Source organism: Pongo abelii, chromosome 19, assembly GCF_028885655.2.
Source record: "Pongo abelii isolate AG06213 chromosome 19, NHGRI_mPonAbe1-v2.0_pri, whole genome shotgun sequence".
Taxonomy (NCBI): Eukaryota; Metazoa; Chordata; class Mammalia; order Primates; family Hominidae; genus Pongo; species Pongo abelii.
Genome location: NC_072004.2, coordinates 63,925,478 through 63,942,179, shown reverse-complemented (window position 1 = coordinate 63,942,179; position 16,702 = coordinate 63,925,478). Strand labels below are relative to the sequence as shown.

Genomic DNA, 16,702 nt, shown 5'->3' with positions numbered 1-16,702 from the left:
ACATAAATTTATGCTTATCCCTTTATTAAACTACATTCATATTTCAATTCCCAGACACATTGGAAGAAAATAAGTGAATCAATCATATTTGTAGTTTGGCTGCTATTAATGCTAATGTTAAACCTTCACTTTTTTCTTTTCTTCTTTAAATCTTGTGGGGTTTTTTTTTCCCCAGCCTTCCTCTTCAAAGTTCTAGGGAAAAGACTCATCATTCTGAGTTAGAAAGAATGGGTATAAGACAATGGATTTGAATGCAAGGCTTTGTATAGAGAGAAGATTTACTAGATTTCTCCAGCTTCCAGATAAGCTTGGACTGTTTAGCTTCAAGTCTCTTCTTACAGTATAGTGAAGATACTTTTTCTTCCTATGATATTAAGAGCCCTGAGGCTTGTATCTTTGTGGTTGAAGGATATTTTCTGACATAGGATGAGTGAAACTGAAGCCCACTCCTTCTGGAACTGACAGTGGGCTTAGGGGACTTTAAAAACAAATAGAAGAGAGACAAAGAGCTTATTTAAGACTCTGGAAAAAATAACGCCTTAAATTTGCCCAGCACAAATCTCGGGCATGGACACACCAAAGTATACTGGATTTCCTGGTATTCTTATTGCACCTGTGGTGTGGATAGAGTTCGGACGTTTCCATAGCCCTTGAGGAAGATCCTGAGGTCAGCTGAGTTGGAAGCCAGCGCATCTGCTCTGGGACAGCAGGCAAAGGAAGAAGTGACCTCAAAGCAGAAGCCGGAAAGATTCTGTCCAACCAGGGAGTCAGACGGAAGATTCAATTGGGACTGAGAATTTGTAGCACCAGGGAAAGACAGGGAGATTTGAAGTCAGCCAAGAGGTCTTTAGGCCCGACCAAGTCAAGAAACCAAATCAAGGTTTGGTTATGGCTGCAAAATTCACCAAGTGGGTAGACAAAGAACATTTCTCTAGGGTTCAGAAAGGGTTCTGATTCTTCCTCTGGGTCTTGGTATTGCCTGACTCACCCTCCTTCTCCTCCAATTCATTAGACAGTCATCATAGGAGCCAGGGGAGAATCCCAAAGGCTTAGAAACCTGTAAGATCAGATATCTAATGGCCCTCTTATGAAACAACTACTTTGTAATGCTCACCTTGAGTATAATTAAATAAAATTCACAGACAGTACAACCTACTAAAAAACAACAACAAGAAAACCAAACCCCAACCCTGATAATTCACTAAACTTCAGCCTAGCTCTGCTAGACATGTAAAATGTCTAAAGCCTGGGAAAAATGCACATTTCTAAGATCTTGAAAGTATTGGACTATAAACATCACCTAACAGCTTAGCATCAGAGATAAGCCAGGACTGGTTTTCCTTATCACAGGCAAAAACTTCAGAGTTTTATAAAAACTCACACCAAGTTTTATCCAGTCAGGATTGCTGACTGTCATCAAACAATTTAAACCATAAATCCAGCCTTCTCTCTTTATTCTACGAGACAGTCATTGGGGAAGCTGCATTATCTTACATGTGTTTCATTACTGCAAATAAATATCCACTTAGCACTCAATTTTTGTTTTACATTAAGCTTTTTACCTAATTGTTTTACAAAAATATTTTTACAGTATTTACACATCACTTTAAAAATTTAATGTAGTGCTTTAACTATAAATAAAAGAAATGTAATTTATAATAATATATATTTCAATGTGAAAATGCTTGAGTATGATACACTAGAACAGAGATTGGAAAACTTGTGCCTGCTAGCCAAACATGGCCCATTGCCTGTTTCTGTACTACCCAAGAGCTAAAAATGAATTACATTTTTAAATGGTTGAAAAAAAATGAGTTGAAAAAAATGTTTTGACATGTTAAAATTATATTACATTCAAATTTCGTGTCCATAATGTTTTATTGCCAAATAGCCACACATATTTATTACATATTCTCTAGAGTTGCTTTCTCACTACAATGGCAGAGTGGAATAGTTATGACAGAGACCATTTGGCCTACAAAGCCTAAAATGTTTCCTCCATGGCTCTTTATGAAAATATTTGTTGCGTGCTAATTTACATACATAATTTCAAAAAGAAAAACAATCAATATAATTAATATAGTGCTTTCACTATAATACAAGGGGGAAATACAAGGAACATAATGTAAAACAAGACATTATATATTTCAATATGTAAATACTCGGGCATGGTGCACTAGAAGATAAAATGAAGAAGTTGGATGCTTGATTAACACAGACAAAAGTAACAACTTTGTATTATATTAGAGATTCCAGAATCCACAAGTGGCATTGCTCTCAATAGTATGTGGTTTTCCAAAATAGTGAACTCTTGGGAAAGATTAGAACACAATTAAGTACCACCTTCTCTTGATTTACATGATCTTTGCATTGCTAAAGAACCAGGTGTAATAAAACTTTGTTAAGACATGCTTTGTGTGCATATGCAAAATGGAGTTTGACTGGAGGGTCAAATAAATAAAACAGTTTTTCCACTCACTTGAATGTCTGTTGGGACATGGGATAATTTATCACTGTTTCTAACTATCTAATATGTTGCAGAGCATAGCATCTCTGTCCCCCTTTAGTTGGTGCTAATTGCCACTCTTTCATTATAACAATCTCAAGTGCCCTCACCCATTTCCAAAATATTCCCCCAGAAACAGTGACATCTCTAGTGACAGTCACTGACCTAAAGGTGCTATTTAGAATACTTACATGTGCTAAGAGAGGATAAAATGAAACATTATGTTGAACACTAATCAGAGGATAGTACTTTGTCTAAGTAGACAAAAGATACATCTTTCCCCATATATCTGAATTGTAGTGTCATACCGAATACATTTGCCACTCAATTATACGTTCAAATATTTTTTCTACTCTTTCCTGCCATTTGACCATATCATTAAGAAACTTTCATTTCTACAAGGGATAAAGCAGTAAGGAAAAAAGAGAAAGCATAGATGCGTGTTGTCAAGATGGCAAAAAAGGGAAAGCTAACTCTAATAAAACCTGAGTAAGATGACTAGGTTCTCAGATTTTTAGATGCATTCCTAGTCCCTCTTTTTATCTCTCTTTCTTACATGTGCATATCTTCCACACTCCCCTATAAGGACAACCTATCAGTCAAACTGAAATATCAATTTAAGAAACATCTGTCTAGAAGGAAGAAGAAAGAAGCCCCTGGGTAAGTAAGAGTTTTGGAACTGACAAGATTCTCACCAAAAGCTTCTGTTCCATCCAGAAAGTTGCAAAACACTTTGCTCTTTCTTCATCTCCAATCATTGCTTCTTTAGCTATCACATCCATTCAGAAGCAGAACTATGTAAGATTTTAGCAGGTAATAAGACAATCAGACCATCTGAATAAAGCCTATTGTAATAGTAGAACTGCAGAGCTCCTGTTAGCTGTCTTTGATGTGCATTGTGAAGAACCAAATTCACTCTCCAAAAATCAGTCAGCCGGAAGAGCCCATTTGATGTCTATCAATTACAAAATTTAATGGCTGCAGACTAGAACTGAAGAAAATAAAGATGATTTATGTAATGTTTTCAAATTCCCTTGGATGCTCAGGCTGGCCTCATACTGTTTGGTAATTTAGAAAGACAGGATGGCACATTTAAAAAGGTACCTCATTTAAAGTTCTGCCACAGTACTGCAAGAAGTTTATTATAGATGGATCTCCTAGAGAAATACAGGATTCTTATTTTAATGCCTCCCACCAGATCCTTGGTAGTCATCTTGTTGTTGTTGTTTACATGTGATTTGAAGTGAGTGAAGAGCTGATTGAGAATTCCTCAGAGCAAACAGGTGAACAGAGAGCTGCCTGAGCTTTTACAGCATTCTATGCTCCTCTTTGCCTAGGTGTGGATCAGAATTTTTTAATGTGCAACCAGCCCCTGGGAAAAATCCAGGTGTCTAATTAAAAAAATTGTGTTGACAATAAAAATTGTCATCACTGCCAGAGGAAAAGATATACATAGCAAGGAAAAATCTATTTCAATTTTATTCTCGGTTTATTTTTCACTGTGGCAGTTTGAGAACTGATGATTTTCCAAAGGAAACTCTGAATCTCAGGATTTTGAGAGACAATGTTCATTGCTCCAATGGCTTCTTATACAAATGAACAGAATTATCTTACATAATTCTACTTCTGAATGAATGGGATAGCGGAAGAAGCCATCGTTGGGGATGAAGAAAGAGCAAAGTGTTTTGCAACTTTCTGGGTGGAACAGAGGCTTTTGGTGATCCCTTCTTGCACAGAGAAGGGAACCTCACTTATAAGAAGTTAGGGTCTTAAAACAGAGGTCAGCAACTTTTTCTATAAAGGGCGACATAATACATATTTTAGGCTTTGAAGCCCATACTATTTCTGTGCCAGCTGCTCCACTTTGCCATTGTAGCACAAAAGCAGCTGTAAACAATATACAGGGGTGTAGCTGTGTGCCAGTACAATTTTATTTACGAAAACAGAGAGCTGGGTTTGATCTGTAGGCCACAGTTTGCTCAGTCCTGTCTTGGATCTAAAAGATTTTTGTTATCCAGTTCTGTTTCTTACTTAAATGTTCAGAAGTGAGCTACTTTACAAAAAAAAATCAGAATGTTGAAATATATGGGTTTCGAATTACATGTGCCTGGTATCTGATCAATATGTACTGCAGAAGGTATTTATCATACTAAATCTTTTCCAGATCTGAAATTGGTCACCAGCATCTATATAAAATTGAATATTTCCCTCTCTCCACCCAATTTCCATTGGGCTAAACCACCAAAGCTGGTGGAGCTTTATATAAACAAGGCCTACAACCCATGCTGGGTTTTTCAAACCAGTCAATAAAGACCTGAACAATATCTTGATCCCCTTTTATTCTTCCCACAAGTCCATAAACTCTCAAGCAAGTATGCGCCTGCCAACCAACTTAAAAAATTATGTTCATATTCCCACTGACCACAAATATAGGCATCACACCAACAAGTCTTTGGATCCAGACTAAAACTTCCCAAAGATGATGTGATCTGGCCTGTGAGTAAATCCCTATCATTAACAGGGCTTACTGCTCCAAGTCAACTAATTTAACTAACTTAGGTTCAGAGAAAACATAACTGCGAAATAACTCCATTTGGAAATTACAGTGGTCTCTTGACCTGGTGGGAAACAAGACTTAAAAGCAACATCTGAGACAGCATAGTTGAGGTGGGGAAGGAAATGGTGCAATAGGGAACAGAAAAGCCCTCACAAAGGGATCCAGTTGGGGAAGGGATGTTGCTTAATAAAACTCCACCATCAGTCAAAACATACCAAACCATAAGCACACACATTGCAAAAATGAGCTTCCAAGCACAATTATACCTGTGCCAAGTGGTCTACAACTAGCAAAAAAGGAGCCAGATATAGAGGAGAGGCAGTTAGAGTACATACGCTGCTTTGGTTACTTCATTTTAATGTAATGGTAGAAGCCCTGAACAGCTGTTTCCCTCAGAAACTGCATTTCTCCACCGGAGGAGGTAATTCAAGGAAGAAGGTACCAAGTCTATTAACCAGGAAACACCATAAGTTGGAAGGTAAAAAAGTACTTCTAATATTGGATGCATATCCATGACATCACTGTCTTTCCTTGCATGGCCAATTCTGTGTTCTAAGTGGGAAGCAAGAACATTGAGAAGTGCATGGATCATCAGAAGAAACATAAATGACTGCCCCACTGAGCTGCATGGCACTCACCGGACTAATGGGGATAATGCCCTTCCTCAGGTGCTTGACTTTTACAACACCCGGAAGGTATTTTTCTTCTGTGCACTCTCTGTATTATGTGTGGTCCTACATTCTAACATTTAGGTAGTACCTCACACTATCTGTTTCCATATCATTCTTTTCCACCTAACCGTAACCTTCCTGAGGTCAGAGAACATATCTTATTTTAAAATTCCATTATTTGGCCAGGCGCGGTGGCTCACGCCTGTAATCCCAGCACTCTGGGAGGCTGAGGTGGGCAGATCACGAGGTCAGGAGATCGAGATCATCCTGGCTAACACGGTGAAACCCTGTCTGTACTAAAAATATAAAAAATTAGCCGGGCGCGGTGACAGGCACCTGTAGTCCCAGCTACTCGGGAGGCTGAAGGAGGAGAATGGCATGCACCTGGGAGGCGGAGTTTGCAGTGAGCAGAGATCGCACCACTGCACTCCAGCCTGGGTGATAGAGCGAGATTCCGTCTCAAAACAAAAACAAAAACAAAAATTAGCAAGGTGTGGTAGCACATGCCTGTAATCCCAGCTACTTGGGAGGCTGAGGCAGGAGAATCGCTTCAACCCGGGAGACAGAGGTTACAGTGAGCAGAGAACGCGCCACTGCACTACAGCCTGGGCGACAGAGTGAGACTCTGTCTCAAAATAAATAAATAAATAAATAAATCCATCCATTATTTATGCAAAAGCTTAGTACATAATAAGTGCCAGAAAAATATTGGGTGAATGCCTGATAAATGTGGTAGTGAAGTTGTATATTATATCAACTTGCAGTCCAGCTCACACAATCCTTGGGAGGTTTTAGTCTTTATCCAAAGACTTGTGGGTGTGACGCCTGTATTTGTGGCCAGTGGGAATGTGGACAAAAGTGGTTTCAAATTGGTTGACAGGCCCACACCTGCTTGACAGATGGAAGAGTACCAGGAGCTGACACCCTGCCTAGGGAAATCAAAGGCTTAGCAAACCTACTTTTATTTAGCACAATGTGTTTCATTTAAAAGCAAAGGGGAAGATGTGTCATACCTGGAACTATTTACATCTCTGTCATTCTTTGCTTTTCCTGAGTTCGCGAGACAGGATGAAACTCATTTCTATCTCTCCATCCTATGTGAAAACCCCACTTACCATACAAACTAGACAGGACACTCAGATCTTTGAGACTTGAACTGGCTAATGGACGACAAAGTGACTATTTCCAAGCAGAGAAGATGGGTATGACCTAGAATCACCTTGCATGTTGGACCAGACCTAAGCAAGCTGACAAAATTATATTTGTGTTGGGAGATAAGAAAAAAATATTGAGTGGGTAGCCTGTATTACTTTCATCTAAAAAGCTTAGCATGATACTATTGTTAAGAAGCTCAAGGCCAGACGCAGTGGCTCACGCCACTGATCCCAGCACTTTGGGAGGCCAAGGCGGGCAGATCATGAGGTCAGGAGATAGAGACCATCCTGGCTAACACGGCGAAACCCCGTCTCTACTAAAAATACAAAAAATTAGCCGGGCGTGGTGGCCGGCGCCTGTAGTCCCAGCTACTCTGGAGGCTGAGGCAGGAGAATGGCGTGAACCCGAGAGGCGGAGCTTGCAGTGAGCCGAGATCGCACCACTGCACTCCAGCCGTCTCAAAAATAAATAAATAAATAAAAATAAATAAAAGTTAAAAAAATAAAAAATAAATAAACAGAGAGAAGCTCAAAGGTAACTAGAGTTGAAAATCATCAAGAGGAAAGTCCCTATTATGGCTAATTCTCAGCCTAGTATTCTAGAATTTCTGCAATTTGAGTTTACCACACATTTAATATCATTTATCATAAAAATTACAAGAGTCATTCTTCCTGCTGTCCCCAAGCATAGCACGTTTATTGCTCTCTCCACACCTTCACTCTGCCCTTTTCCCCCCTGAAATTCCCTCTTTGTCTACTTTTTCTTGACCTGGTCTTACTCAATTCTCAAAGCCTCTCCAATTCACACTCCTTTCAAGAAAGGTGTACTGATCATTCCAACTCTACTGTAATCCCTCACTTCCCTGAATTTCAGAACTTTAGTGTCTATTCTTCATTTGCCATTCTTATTAATTCAAGAAACATCTAGTGAGTACCTATGATTTTCAGTAAGTGTTCTAAGCATTGAGGGTACAAAGTTCCTGTTTTCCATGAAGTTATTAGGTGGGTGCAAAAGTAGTTGTGGGTTTTGCTGTTAAGTAATGGCAAAACCACAATTACTTTTGCATAAACCTAATACATTCTCCAGGAGGGAGACAGAGAAAAGGAAAGAACTAATTCAAATATATAAGAAAAATTGGAGAAAAGTACTCTGTAATATAGAGGGTGAGGTAGTAAAGTGACTAGAAGAACATATTAGATTGTATGACAGTGATGGTCTCTGAAATTATGACACTAAATCAGAGATTTAAATAAAAAAATCTGGTTTCATGAAGATCAACAGTGGTAGTATTTCAGGTGGATTCAAAGACTGAAAGTTGGCAGAAATAAGTTTGGCTTCTTTAAGAAAACTAAAAGTGGCCAATAGGTGTGATAATAGTAGATAGAGGGGAGAGAGAGGCTAAAAATGAGGCCGGACAATTTAAGTAGTGGCCCAAGAGAAAGGTGGTGGTGGCTTCAACTAGGGCAGTGCTGGTGAAAACAGATCATAAGATTTAGATGAAGCATGGATAAGACTTGGTAATGAACTGGATGAGAGAAGTTGAAGACCACACCTCAAGGAAAACTCCCACCCTTTTTAGTCTGAGTGACTAGATGTTGACAGTTACTGAGATGACGAGGGAGACTGAGGGAGTAGTTTGGGAGCATCTTCAGTCTCCTCATGGCTGCAACACTTTCTTTGTATATTTTTAATATATATTTTGCTATTACTCCTCTCTCCCTGACTAAATTAATGCTGTCTCAAGGGTAAAAATGTTGTGCTTTGTCTTCCATAATGCAACACATGTCATAGGTACACTGGCACAGTGTTTAACAATTATTTGCTTAATAAATCTAGGAAAGGGAGAATGACATGTGAACCTCCATTTATAAATGTTATTTACAAGTTTTATAGAAATATTCACTCTGATGACTACCCTCTATTATTTCCTTGGAATAAGTTTAATGATAAAAGGTCCTTAGAATTCAAAGAAGAGTGTAACTCAATAATAGTGGAACACAAAAGAAAAGGGACAAAAAGATTACCTCTAATCTCTGTAATTTTAAGAGGATAGCTATAATTTTGCTCCTTTCACCAAACATTACGTCTTGTTTTTTCATTCTTATTTTTAATGTACAGATACTAGTTCTTTTAGTAGATATGCCATAATTTACCAATTATTCCTTCCCTATTGGTTATCTGGTTGTTTGAATACTGCACTTAACCTACTCAGGTACAAAGCTTCCCTCGCTCGTCCTCTTTTAGACCTTTCTTTAGCACAGTGAGCCAAAATCAGAGTCAAGGGACAGAAGTATATATGTTAAGTAACTTTGTAAAAAATATTATAACAATCTGCATTGTCACAAAAGTATAAATTATTATTTCTCAAAGGAAAATTCTGGTGGTACTTTCAGGATAACTACATAATAAAATAATGTTAACCATTTAAATATAATTTTGACTTCTGACAAATAGGCAACTTAAGAAGCATCATTACTCTAATGAATGAATCTGTTCTGTCATGAGCTCATGAGATGGACATTTCATAGAAATCTATTCCATATTTTTACTATTATTTATCTGTTTGGAATACTATTATTTATCTGTAAATATTGTAGCTCCTTTTTGTAGTAGAGTGTATTTATGTTTTTAAACAGATGGATGAAACTTCAGATCCCAAGAATTCAAGTCCATGCCCAGGTTCATGCAGCCTCCCATAAATCATAGCAATAAGGAAAATGTGTACGTGCTATATTCAGAATGCTAGGAGCATACTGATACAATAAATCCATTTTTAAACTACAATTGGAAAGAAACTATTGGTAATTCCTAAAATCAATGGGTTAGTCAATTGCGGGGTTAATCTCATGTCACATAAAACTTTCTATCACAGCTGAAATCTCTGAATGAGACTAAAATCTCCTTGTATCTCTCTTAAGCTTGAATTCAGCAAGGCTAAATGCAATGAAAAGAAAGGAATCCAGCAGAATTGTTGGTTTGGGAGGCAGTGGGAAATGATGGGAAATACATGGCACCCTGGGGTTAAATCACAAACTTACTACTAATTGTGTCACTTTGGGCAAATTATTTCATCTCTTTTTAAAAAATGTTTATTTGTATAAATTTAAAAAGTACAAATGCAGTTTTTAAAATACAGATATATTGCTTAGTGGTGAAGTCTAGGCTTTTAGTGTAACCCTCACCTTAATGGGTATATTACACTCCTTAAGGAATTTCCCATCCCTCATCCCCCTCATTCTCCCACTCTTCTAAGTCTCCAATGTCTATTATTCCACTATCTCCATGTGTACACATTATTATAGCTTATAGCTCTCACTTATAAGTATATGTGATATTTGACTTTCTGTTTCTGAGTTACTTCACTTAAGTGAACGGTCTTCAGTTCCATCCATGTCGCCACAAAATACGTGATTTCATTCTTTTTTATGGCTGAGTAGTATTCCATGGTATGGATATACCCCATTTTCTTTATGCACTTACCCATTGATAGAGACTTATGTTGATTCCATATCTTTGCTATTGTGAACAGTACTGCTATAAACATATGAATGCAGTTATCTTTCTGATGTAATGATTTTTTTAGAGTAGATACCCAATACTGTGATTGCTAGATTGAACGGTAGTCTATTTTTAATTACCAAGAAAACTCCTCTAAAGTATGAGCCAACTTGTGGAAGAAAAAAGATAGCCCTCCCTGACTGAAAAAAGACTTCAGGAGCCTCTGAGGACATTCACGCCGTTTGTAAGTCAAAGTACAGTCACTGAAGAAACTTGGGGAACAGAATATAAGATTTGCAGCAGGAAAACAACTGATTCAGAGAACTCATGCGGGAAACATGTGGTCTTTGCTGGGACAAAGCCCAGATAAAGCCCAATGCCCGGTAGAAAAGTAGGCGAAATGACCTATTAAGTCAATTTGCCATGGTGGGACATAAAGCCACATGCAAACCATAGGAAAAGGCCAGGGCAGATTTATTTTTTATATACATCATAGCTCAACATATTTTTGTCCTTCATTCCAATTCTGATCCACACAGCATTTGCTGAGCATGCACTATATGACAGGTGCTGTCACATACTTATAAGTAGTAGAGCCAGTGAATTATGACCATATCTGGGCTTTCCACACAAGCCAAACTAGAGTTTCATTATAAAAATAACCAAGACCAATCTAAAATTTAGAACTTGAATTGTCTGGAGAGTTGTATCTGAGGAGATTTGAGGACCATCCCTATGTCAGCTACTACTTCAATGAGGATGATTCTCAAATTTATATTCCCCACCTGGATTTTTTATTCCAGTTCCATGCAAGCTTTTCAGCAGCCTATTAATTAGAATATTGCTATTTTCCAGGACCTCATGATCACAACTGTCTTCTGCCCCTGTGGTAAAAATAGTGCTACTAAATCCCCCAATGTTTATTTCCCCTTCTTCCTTAACAAGGAAAACTCTGGTTTCAGTAAGACATCACAGAATACAGACTATATAGCCCTATCTCCTTTGTAGGTAGGTGTGGACATGTGAATAAGTTCTGGTTAATGAGATGTTAGAAAATGTGTAAGAGTTCCAGGAAGTGTGAAAAGAAAATGCTATGCCTCTCCTCACCTCTTCCAGCAAGCTGAGATGTGGACATCATAGCTAGACTTCAAATAGCCATCCTGAACCATCATGCAAATGCCTTATTTTCAGCATCAAGATAGAAAGAGAAGGGATCCCTGCATGGCCTACATTTATAAGATATAAATAAATCTCCATCTTATTTAGACTTATCCATCACTCATAGCTGAAACTAATCCTAGCTGATACACACTTGCCTTCAATACCCATGGAGTGAAGACATTGACTCTACTTCTGCTATAGCTCTAATCCATTCTTTCCTTCACATTTCTATGGCCTAGACACAGATCCTAGACAAAGGCCCTCAGTGATTGCTTAAATGGCCAATTATAGTGGCCTAATAACTGGACTCCTGTGTCCATCCATGCTCCCTGCTGTGGTCTTCACACTTCCTGTATGATTATGTTTCCTGTTTACAGCAGCACTGTGTCCATGTTGTCTTTCACTTTTGAGGGGCAGTGAAAGACATGCACAGAGTCTTCCTATGAAGCTCATTTACCAACTATTTACAAAGCCGGGTCCAAACTCATTGACCATCTTTCAAGGCTCTCCACAAAGCCCTTCAATGACTCCCTATTGGTTACACAATAATGTGCAAGTGTTCCAGTGAAACTTTCAACAAGCTGTATGGTGTGGTTAACTTACCTGTTTTCCAAAACTCATCCTATCTTCTTTGGGCATCTTTTCTCTGTGCTCTCATGGCATTTATTATATACATTTACTTATCATATATATTTTTCTTAAATCACCTCTTCATGAGATTGTCCTCCTGTCAGAATAGGTGTCCTGTAAATGTATTTGGACTGAAGTAAATTTAGACATTTGTTTCTCACTGACCAACCCTAGTCAGACTGAACTATCTGCTCTTGGTGATGTTTGCCATGTGCTCACACTATTTACTTTTACTGGAATATCATATTCTTTACTGTATATCCAAAGTAAACCAATATTTCAAGTGTCTGCTCAAACACTACCTTCTAAAAACCTTCCATGGTTTCTCCAGATAAAAGAAAGCTTTATTATAATCTCTGAAGTTTCTTACCATATTGTATACAATTCATTTCATTTCAGTCCAATTCAATATGATTCAATTCAATCAAATCCAGAAAATATTAATATTTAGAACATACTCATTATGTTTGAATACTCATTCTAGGTCTTTATTTTGGAGTGGTTTACAGTGCAATGAGAAATAAGGGGATGTCTTTAATATATTCTAGGCTAAAATGTATGCAATATACAAATTAAGATAATGATAGTGTTGACAATGCTAGTTTACCTGCGATAACAGGCAAACTCTAAAATCTCAATGGCATAGTACCAGTTTATTTCTCATACATATAAATTTCCAAACTGGTTTTCCTGATTGGCATATAGCTCTCCAAGTCAGGGCCCAGGTTTCTTCTGTCCTGTGGCTCTGCTATCTGCAATACAAGACTTCAAAGGCCACTATGCTGTGTAGGTCAAGCCAGAATGGAAAAAAGCGTGGAGGATTTCTCAAAAGTTGTTTTCCTGGCTTAAACCTAGAAATAATATTCACTACTTCTGCCCACATTTCATTGACTAGAACTTAGCCTCTTTAATACAACTAAATGTAAAAGGAGGCTAGGGAAATGTAGTCCAGCTGTGGACTACACAGTGGTGTTGGATTGGACAGAACTGAGGGAAGTCTTGTAGAATCCCTCACACACAATGATACTGAAGAGAATTTGAAAGTTTTCCACTCCATTAAAATGGCCCAAGAAGAGGAGTAAATATTTTTTGGAGAACATGCAGCCAGAGTGGTTATAACTTCTAATTTGTCTAGAATATTCTATTTGCATTTGTTGTCCCAATATTGTTATAAAATGGGGTCTCAAAGATGTCCCAGTTTAGATGATAAATTATGTGATCATCTCTACACTTAGCAGTCTTTTCCACACGCAGCTTTAGCCATTTTGAAGACTCTGGTTATAGGGCACTTAGGTTTCTACCAGATCATCCACATACTGACCCATATTTTTTCTTGTGTGTCTGTTGTCTAAATGAAATCAAGAATGTGCACCTGCTTTCAATCCTCCTACAACCTATCTCTTTCCCCTGCTTTCTTACTCACCATTTGCCAGCCAATAAGTCAATACAAACAACTCAATTGGCTACAGAAGACACAATTACTAGAAACCTGATGACCCAGATACCTTTTCTTGTATTTAATTAATTAATTAATTAATTAATTATTTTTGAGACAAAGTCTTGCTTTGTCATCAAGGCTGGAGGGCAGTGGCCTGATGTCATCTCACTGCAACCTCCGCCTCCTGGATTCAAGTGATTCTCTTGCCTCAGCCTCCTGAGTAGCTGGGATTATAGGCGTGTGCCACCACACCTGGCTAATTTTTCATATTTTTAGTAGAGACAGAGTTTTGCCATGTTGGCCAGACTGGTCTCAAACTCCTCACCTCAGGTGATCCTCCCGCCTTGGCCTCCCAAAGTGCTGGGGTTACAGATGTGAGCCACCGCACCTGGCCCCTTTCCTTGTATTTAAATGCTAGATAAAAAGAGGCAAATGTCAAGAAAATAAGCTTATTAGAGGAATTAAAGGCTGAGTGGTAGAAGGTATGGAGAATGGCTCCTTCTTCCCTGAATAACTTTTCTTCAACAGCAAATATTCAACACGACTCCCTATGCTGTCTTCAATTCTGTTCTATACAGTGAGAATAGCTGCCGGAATGAGTTGTATTACAAAATATTGAATATAATAAGTTATAATTATCATATATAGAAGTTATTTAATTACATTTAATTTTCCCCTAAATACGAAATAGCATGTTCAGAAAAATGAAAATACAACATAGAATTATACATGTGAAAGGGAGATTTAAGACAGTGTTTTATGCCCCCCTTATTTATCAGATGGGGAAACAGAATCCTAGAGGAATAAAAACTTTCAGAAGAGTTAACGGTAGGAGCCAACACTATGAGAGCTTCTGGTGACCAAATTGGTGCTCTATCAACTACATACAAAAGGATTTTAAAAGGAGCTGAAGGCCATTATCCTTAGTAATAGGACCAGAACACCAAATACCACGTTTTCACAAGTGGGAGCTAAATGATGAGAGCACATGGACAAATAGAGGGGAACAACATGCACTGGGGCCTATAGGAGGATGGAGGGTGGGGAAAAGGGAGAGGATCAGGAAAAACAACAAATGAGTTCTAGGCTTACCACCTGGGTGATGAAATAATCTGTACAACAAGCCCTCTTGACACAAGTTTACCTATGTAACAAACCTGCACATGTACCCTTGAACTTAAAAAAAAAGTTAAAAAAAAGTTGTAAAAGGAAGAATTAGTTGTCAGCTAAACAGAACATCTGAATTCAGTTATTTAGGATAATTAGTTCAGTAGTCAGCAAAATCCAAAGTTTTTTAATATCACATGCAGTCATTCTACCAAAGAAATCTGTAACAATGAGATTCTGTCTTGTTGGCTTATAGAAAAGTGACTCTAGAGGAGGATGTGCACCCTGTCTAGGAAAACTGAGTGGAAGAACAGTTTGGCAAGCTCGTGGGTCACAAGTTACAGTAAGCACCTTTTGTTCTTCCATTATTCACCTCCAGCACTCTACCACATAACCTCAAGATCTACTCACTTTGTACATCAAAGACAGATTATTACAAATGAAAAGAATGAACCAATAGGAACTGCTTTCCTTGAGATCCCCCTCTAAAAGTTAATTTTTCAAGGAACAAAGGAAAATGCACTTCAAAATAGGCATTTTTCCCCTCAAACAATAGGTTTTCTCAAATTTCTGGGAATGCCAAGAACACCATATTTTTGTTATAAATGTTACATACCAGCAAATGATTACAAAAGCAAGAAATGAAAAGAAAAAACCCTTATACTTTTTAAAATCACAGGTGAGGTAGATGTCATTTGTAAGAGCCACAGCATCCTTAACTTTCAGAAAAGAAAAAATTACCAAGCACAAAAGTGAAAAATACACTATAGATTATATATAAATCTGTCAATAAAGTGCTTTCATCATGGTGGCCAGTTTTCTCAGATTATGTTTTGTTTAGAAAGTAAGCAATTCCATCATTAGGCTAATGCTCTACAGTGCTACAATTCCTCTTCCTTTGGAACAGGCAGGATCACGTAATTACGAATTTCAAAAGGTAGGCAAAACCAGACACAGAAAACATTCCACATGCTGCTGATGCAAATGTTGTGCTCTAATTTTCAAGGTCAAAAAGATAGGATAGGAAGATGACAGAAGTGTGCAAGAAATACACCAGTATTGACCTTAACTGAGTTTTTGTGTCACTCACTATGTGTACGCTTACTATGGTGTTCAATGAATAGATGCTGGTCTTGGTGAGTGTACAATGTGTGAAAGTGTCACCACAGGGACCAAGGGTGGGCTGGCATTAGGTCTTGGACTTGAGTTGGATTCCAAGGTTTTCTTAGCAGCCAAAAGTTAGCCAAGAGAAGAAATAATAATAGCTGACATTTAAATAGATTTTATAGGAAGGCACTGTTCTAAGCATTTTATATATGTATTGACTCATTAAATTCACATCAACTCTCTTTTGTGTTACAGTATTCCTGCCTTCTCTGCAGGGGATTATGTTCCAAGAACCTCAGTGGATGCCTGAAGTCTCAGATAGCTGGTGACTATTTATACTGTTTTTTTCCCTCTATACGTAGATACTTATGATAAAGTTTAATTTACAAATTAGGCACTGTAAGACATTAACAACAGTAGCTAGTAAACAATAGAACAGTGATAATATTAAATGTATATATATTTTATATGACATTTATAATATGCATATTTTAAAACTCTCAAAATATAAATTTTATGCATGCATGCATATGTGGTAAAGTTATAAAACCATGGACACATATTAACTTGGAGAAATTGGTTATCTATCTTGAGAGGAAGGGAGAGAATGGGGAATATAACTGGGAAAGGATACACAGATTACTAAAATTTTATTTATTTGAAAATAGAAACAAATATGGCAAAATGTTAATGTTTGCTATTTTAGAATGATGAGTTATTAGTATTTCACATATTCTCAGTAGTTTTTCCAGTATGCTTAAAAGAAGCCATGATTTTAAAATAGGCAAGGAAAAATAGGTACAGTTGTAAACAAACAAGTTATTAGGTAACTGTAAATGTGTTTTTAAAAATTAGCTAGAAAAAAAACAACC

General features: G+C 37.6%; 1 protein-coding gene across 2 annotated transcripts in view; it reads right to left on the bottom strand.

Moving 5' to 3' along the window:
* Positions 1-16,702, bottom strand: part of CA10 (carbonic anhydrase 10) — a 543,036-nt gene that overhangs the window by 457,910 nt on the left and 68,424 nt on the right.